We start from the raw sequence: 6,863 nt of genomic DNA, 5'->3' as shown, positions 1-6,863 counted from the left end.
AAAACAGCACTGTTTCATTTTGACTTTGGTTTTGCCATGTCAAAGGGAAAGTGCTTTGTTTTGCTGTTTTGAAGCTCTGGTCTCTTTTTCCTTTAGTTGAAATTGTTTTGCTGTTTCGATACTGTTTTGATGCTGTTTCAACACTATTTCAACATTTCGCCCATAGGCTATAATGGGGAATCATGAAAATGCCTACAACTGGAAGAGGTCTGGCACAGCCCTCCTGAGGGGTGCAAGCCCCCAGAACTGTGCACAGGGTTTCAGTAAGCAGCTGCTGCCAGCTGGGGAAATAGCCCAGAGCTGCCACCATCACCAGCTGGCAGTGGCAACCTGCTGTCATCCTGAATCATCTGGAGGCCTGCACCCCCCAGGAGCTGGAGGAAGCAATCAGAGAGTTGGGGGAAAGATCAGGGAGCTGTGGATTCCAGCTGGGACCTGAACATTCCCCCAGCTCCTGGCTCAATTCCCCAGTTCTCTGATTGCTTCCCCCAGCTCTGTGATCATTTCCCCAGGTTTCCCTGGGGGGGGGGGGGGCCCCCAGATCTGCATGCTGGGTTTCAGCAGGCTGCCGCTGCAGTTTCAGCAGCAGCCTGCTGAAACCCCGTGAGCAGACTGGTGGCCCACGCCACCTGGGAAGAGCTGGGGAAATGATCAGAGAGCTGGGGGAAGCAATCACAGAGCTGGGGAATTGAACAGGGAGCTAGATGTCAATATCAGAGCAGTCCTCCCCCCATCTTCCCCCTCCCTCTCCTTAGTTCCTGTTTAGCTGCATGCCAAGCAAGCTCAGCTTTGAAACTCGAAACATTTTGAAACTTTAAAAATATTTTGAGTGCCCTTGTTTCATTTCAAAGTTGTTTTGAAACCTTTTGTTTCATTCTGATTTTGCTGCTTCAAGCTCAAAATGCGTTGAAACAGCTTTGCAACAAAACACCTGGCAAAATTTTGCACATTCCTAATTTCTACCACTTTCACAAGACAATTTTGGTACTCACCAACAGCAGACAGTACACACAAGCACAGGATACTATCATAATGGGGATAGCAACTACAGAAACACGTGTCACAAACAACAAGCAAGGAGCACAGATTCACACAGGAGACTATATTTTGGTGTGTATTGCTCCCACGATGCACCTCACAAGGCAGCTGACTGCAGGCTTCCACTACACCAATAGTATAAGAGTGAATTTACCTTGCATATAATGAATTTTTGGTATAAAAAGGGTCAGCACATAACAGTGAATTCACACATATAGAACCCGTATAAAGCGAGGGAAACCTGTAGCCCCATCAGGTTTTGGGACTACTACCATGGGGCTTCTTCAGGGGCTGCATGACTCTTCAGTAAGGCCCCTTCTTTTCATCTGATCTAGCTCAGCACAAACAGGTTCATAAAAATGTATTGGCAGAATACGCTAATGTTCCCTAATTACACACCCCTTGGGTGTCACAATGTAATATACTACTCCTCTAGCTTTCCCAGCCTGTTCTATAAAGATGTCCAGAAATTCCCCTACCAACATTTGGAGGAAGTCTTTCTGAAAGTTATCTAGCTGCTCTCTAATAACAGGAGGTTTGTCTCTCCTACTCTGTTTCAGGTTTAACCCATAGGGTCCTAGCTCTCCCTCATCTGGGGCTGGGTCTATAAGTAACCCTTTAATCCCCCTCCATTTTTTTTAAAGGTTCACATGATAAACCTGAAATGTCTCCCAATGGCTGGGTTGCTCTACCTCATAATTAATGGGGCCTGTCCATGTTGTGACTTTAAATGGGCAATGTCACCAGGATAAGAGCCTGCTATGACTATCTGGGCATATCACTAAGAACTGGTTCCCAACTTTGTACTCTTGCTCTCCAGTCCTTTTGTCATAATATTCTTTTTGTTGATCCTGGGTTTCTCTTAGGTTCTGTGTTGCAATTTCTCATACCGGCTCTAACTTTTCTCTTAATTCTACCACCTGCCTAGGGAGCACTGTCCATCTGGATCTGGCGCCTGCCAGTGTTTCCAGGCTATTAGAAGCCCTCAGTGCCCAAGTATTAGCTCAAGTGAAGAGCAACCCAGAGAGGCTTGGAGTACCTCCTGTACTGCAAACAATAAAAGGAGTATCACCAGGTCCCACCTCTTAGGATCTCTTTGACTACATGCCCAGATCACTCCCTTCAAGGTATGATTAGAACAGTCCACTAACCTATCTGTATGAGGGTGGTACACCGATGTACAAAGCTGTTTAATCTTCAATCTCACATACCTGCCTCAGCACCCCAGACATAAAATTAATCTTTTTGTCAGTTAGGATCTCTCAGGGGATCCCCATCCATGATACCCACTTTATTAATTCATCCACTACCTCAGTTGCCGTCACGGATCTCATGGGGATAGCCTCCAGGAATTGAGTAGCATAGTCTAAAATGACCAGGCTGTAATGGGGTCTGGAATTACTTTTTGGGAAAGGGCCACCAATATCCGACTCTGTTCTATCAAATGGCTTATCTATAATTGGCATAGGCTTCAAGGCATTGACTCAGTGACTTTCTGGCATTCCAGGCAACTTAATCATGGGGAGTCTCTAACAGTTGCTCCACTGGAGTTCATTGTGTCACCTCTGTACTTTGATTCTCCGGTAGGTTCTGGAAACAATTCCTAGCTATGTGCCCATCTTGTCAATCTACCATTGCTAAATAGTCAGGGTGAGTGTTTAACAGAAGAAGGAAGAGCTGCCTTGGTCATCATGACAAAAATAAGCAGCAATGGAACAATAATAAAGATTATGTAAATGAGGAAGGGGTTTAGCTGAGGGTTATGACAACAAAAGATACCACCAGAGAGTTGTAAAGTTTAAGTAGAACAGAAATCAAAAGGGGGTGCAACTACAACACTGCACCCTCTTTGATCCACCCCTATATAATGACCACCTTTTGAGTCAACTAATTATCAGGAACACATCTCATTGTGATTTAGTATACATGGAAATAAATAATTATGCTTCAACAGATAATTGAATGAAGTGTTTTGAATGCAAATCAATATGACCTTAGTGGAAATCTTGTGCACCATCTAATAAGACCACAGTGACGGGTGAATAATTAGCCAGTTTTCATTGTATTTAGGGCAGGGCATTTCTGCCCTAAATGATGCTGGCATTTGCAAGACTTTAAGTGAGCCCACACCCAGATTTCCAACTTCGGGATAGTTTTCTATATCATTAAAGATGCTTTTATAATCTAGACATCCTGCCGCAAGTAAGTACTAAGGCTCTATTGTCACTTGCCAGGTACCAGGTATTTTGGTCAATCTAAGACTGAATTCAATGTTGTGAGACTTTTGGTTTCCAAGACTATGTATTTATATTAAGATACATGCATTATCCTGATTGATGGCCCAGGATAAATTATCCTCACTCTAAATCACTATGAGTCTTCCAATGCCTACCTACCCTAGTGCAATCTTGGTCTGTCATGACCTTAGATTTATTGTAGACCTGCCCCACTCTCAGAGCTGCTCTATAATATTAATTGCAGTTTGCCTCCTGACCAAGAAAGTATTCCATTTTACTTGCTCCCTTCTGCACAAGAAACAGCTCAGATATTTTTAGATGACATCTTAGATTCCAGCCTTTCAGCTACTATTGTATCCACTTGTGTCTCATTTTTGGGAACAGCTTTTAAACACTCCTGAGTTGATCATTTAAACTCATCAGCTTACCATCCATAAAAGACTGGGCAAACAGAACAGATAAATAAGCCCTGAAGCAATTTCTCTGTTGTTTTTCTGAACTATCCAATTGGAATAGGACAACTGGAGTTCCCTCTTATCCTATGCCAAACTTCCATATAGATAATTTCTTTCATATCTGCACATAGCAAAACCTATTCTTTGCAACAGTGGTGCCCATTTTGTTTCCTTCCTACACAAACCTCTAAATCTAGGGTGTCAAACTCAGATGAGTTACTTGGACATATCCCCTGACTTACAGGTGCCAGGGGGCCATGTGTAAAGTGGTAGAGGCAGGCAGGGTAAACAGCTGGCTCCCTCAGAGCTTTCTCAGCTGCCAAGAATCCCTGCTAGACCCTGCTGCTATTAATGCAAACAGACCTGGATCCCTGCCTAATGTGCTCACTGTGGGAACTGAGCCCCTTCACATAGTGATGCCTTGACTGACAGAGTACAGGCACTGGTCCAAGTAGTAATTAGTAACATTTGTGCTCTGGGCCAGCATATCCATTCTCTGACCTACTCCATCATGCATTCCCCTTCCCCTGTTTCTCTGTAGTGTCCAAGCTGCCTGCTGCCAGCCCAGATCTCTATGCTTTGTGCCAAGGGATATTTCCCCACTGTCATGCCCCCTCCCCCAACACCGTACCCTTGGCAACAATTTCTATCACTAGTAACTGCCACAAGAGGAGAATTGGATGGCACACTTGTTATAGATGTGTGAGAGAAACCAGTGAGGTATGGGAAAGCAGAAGGTAGAGAAGAGGAATGGATTTTCATCACCAAGGACTCTTGAAGCAAGTAACTTCAGCAGTGAGACAAGTGGTTAGGGTGGGGAGAGAAAGAGCAAGGAGCAGAGGAGGCATGCACTTAACTGGGTGGAATGCAAGAGCTGTCAGGTGCTCTTTCTGTAGTGCCACAACAGGACAAGCAAGAGCTGGGGTACGGTTGGCTGTTGAAGTTCCAGGAAAAGATGATGGGATGATGACCCACCTCCATGTGCTATTTCACATACCTGTTCTAAACCTTCAGTTTCTGCTGTCACAGCCTTGTCTAGTTATCTACACCATAGATAACAATTCAGGAACATCCTAAGTTTACAAAAGAATGCTGTAAGAAACATAGGCCACATCCCTATGAGTGGAAACATGGTTTGCAGTGCCTCAAAGCCATGCAGCATTTATGAATCCATTTGCTGTGCTGCATATTTGCAGCGTGGTGGCACAGTTAAATACTGGGAAGTCCTGGTATTTAACAGATCGTGGCAGAAAAAAGTGGGGCATCTCCTGTAGCTGCACTATGTGCCACCAGAATCCAGTGCCTGACTAGCCAGAGACATACTCTGGCTGCTGGCTGGGCTCCATGTGCCTGGATCACTGCTGCGACTGCCCCAGGAAGCCCCCAGGACCCCATGTAAGACTGGTGGGCATAGCCCAGGTGCTGGACCCAGCCCTCTGTATCCCACCTAGGGCAATTTGCTGCCTACCTAAGTGCATGTGCAGGGGCATGCCAGAGGCAACTAACAGTGGCACAAATATGTGCCACTCCTAGGTGTCCCTGGGGAAACACACGTTCCCACTCATCAGGACATGGCCAGACTGGTCATCACCAGCAACATAAATTCGACCTTACAGTAGACAATGAGTTTGACTCTTAAATTCGACTCTTACAGGTAACTGTGAACACCTGTAAAATACTATCATTTGTACTTGGGCCATTTAGGATTTGGAATAGATCAATCCTGTTACATAAAGAATTCAATTATCTGACTCATGGTAAATCCATCTAAACTTTCACATTTGCATTTTAAAGACTTACCATGAAACGCTCTCCTGAGGCCATACTAGCTTGCCCATCACCTTTCATAACAATCCAAGGACAAAAGGAACACTTTGCTTTGTGTATTTTGGACTCTACAAAATCATGCAGATGGCTCTGTTGCCTGAGGGGTCAGGCCAGTTCCCAGGATCTCAAAATTGCGCTGCTAGACAGGAGGGCACAGTGTACAATTGCACATACACAAACATAGAAATCAAGTAGGTGCATACACACACACACAGTCAATTACCGTCCTAGGCATATGCACACCTGACACCAGTTCAAACACCTACACACACCATAGAGACCAAAATCAATTATCAATACCTGCACACCCAATACATACACACACAGATCACTTGATTCATATATCATGCACACAGTGACATATATGTATATCAGATCACCTACACGTACACACAGGTGAGTTCCTAACTTGGGTGTTGTGATGTGTATGTATGTATGTGCTTGGTATACTTGGGGAAAGGTTAAGGTAAGAAAGTGGAAGTGTAGGGGGTGAAAGTTACCAGGACCAGGATTAGAACAGGTAGACTAGAGAGAGTAGGGCTGAAGAACTGAGGCTTGGGGGTTACTTTAGGACGATGCCTAAAGCCTGCAGAACAGGGGGGTGATGCCGGAGAGAAGCTGGCACAGAGGCTGGGACCAAAGCCAGAGCTACAGGGGAGCCAAAAGGTAAGTGGGGAGAAGGAAACTGGGACAGAGAGTGCAGGAGAGCTAGAGAGGGTGTGGAGGAAAGTGGGGGCTGGATCTGGGAACTAGGAGTGCTGGAGAGGGACTGCTAGGGAGCTCAGAAAGCTACAGGGCGAGGGGCTGCCAGCACTTGGAGCTGGAGAAGGGCTCTGGCTGCCGGGAAACCTGCAGGGCAGCCCAAAGGAGCTGTGGGGAAGTTGGTGGCAGGCCAGAGGACTGTGGGGTGGGGAAGAAGGGGTGGCTAGAGAGGGTGTGGGGGGAAGCTGGAGAACACAGGGGGGCAGGAAAGGTTGGGAACAGAAAGTGGAGAGATAGATGGGGAGAGGCAGCAGGAGGCAGAAATGAGCAGGACTGAGAGGCTAAAAGTGGCAGGAAGAGCTGAGGAAAGACATGAGAAGGAGGCAGTGGACAGCAGAAATGGGGGCAGGAGGCTAGAAGCGGCAAAAATGGTGAGAAGGGCTGTGGGAAGAATGTGGTGGACAGCAGGAACGGGACTGAGAGAGGACAGAAAACAACAGGGCCAAGACGCTGCAGCAGGGAAATGAAGAAGGGACAGAGAGGTGGGGGAAAGCTGGGAGAGAGAGATAGAGACTGGAATTTAAGATGGGGAAGGGACTGGGAC

The sequence above is a fragment of the Crocodylus siamensis genome, chromosome 8 (assembly GCF_052110815.1).
Source record: "Crocodylus siamensis isolate JL-2025a chromosome 8, ASM5211081v1, whole genome shotgun sequence".
In the NCBI taxonomy this organism is placed as follows: domain Eukaryota; kingdom Metazoa; phylum Chordata; order Crocodylia; family Crocodylidae; genus Crocodylus; species Crocodylus siamensis.
Note: the sequence above shows the minus strand (reverse complement) of the source record.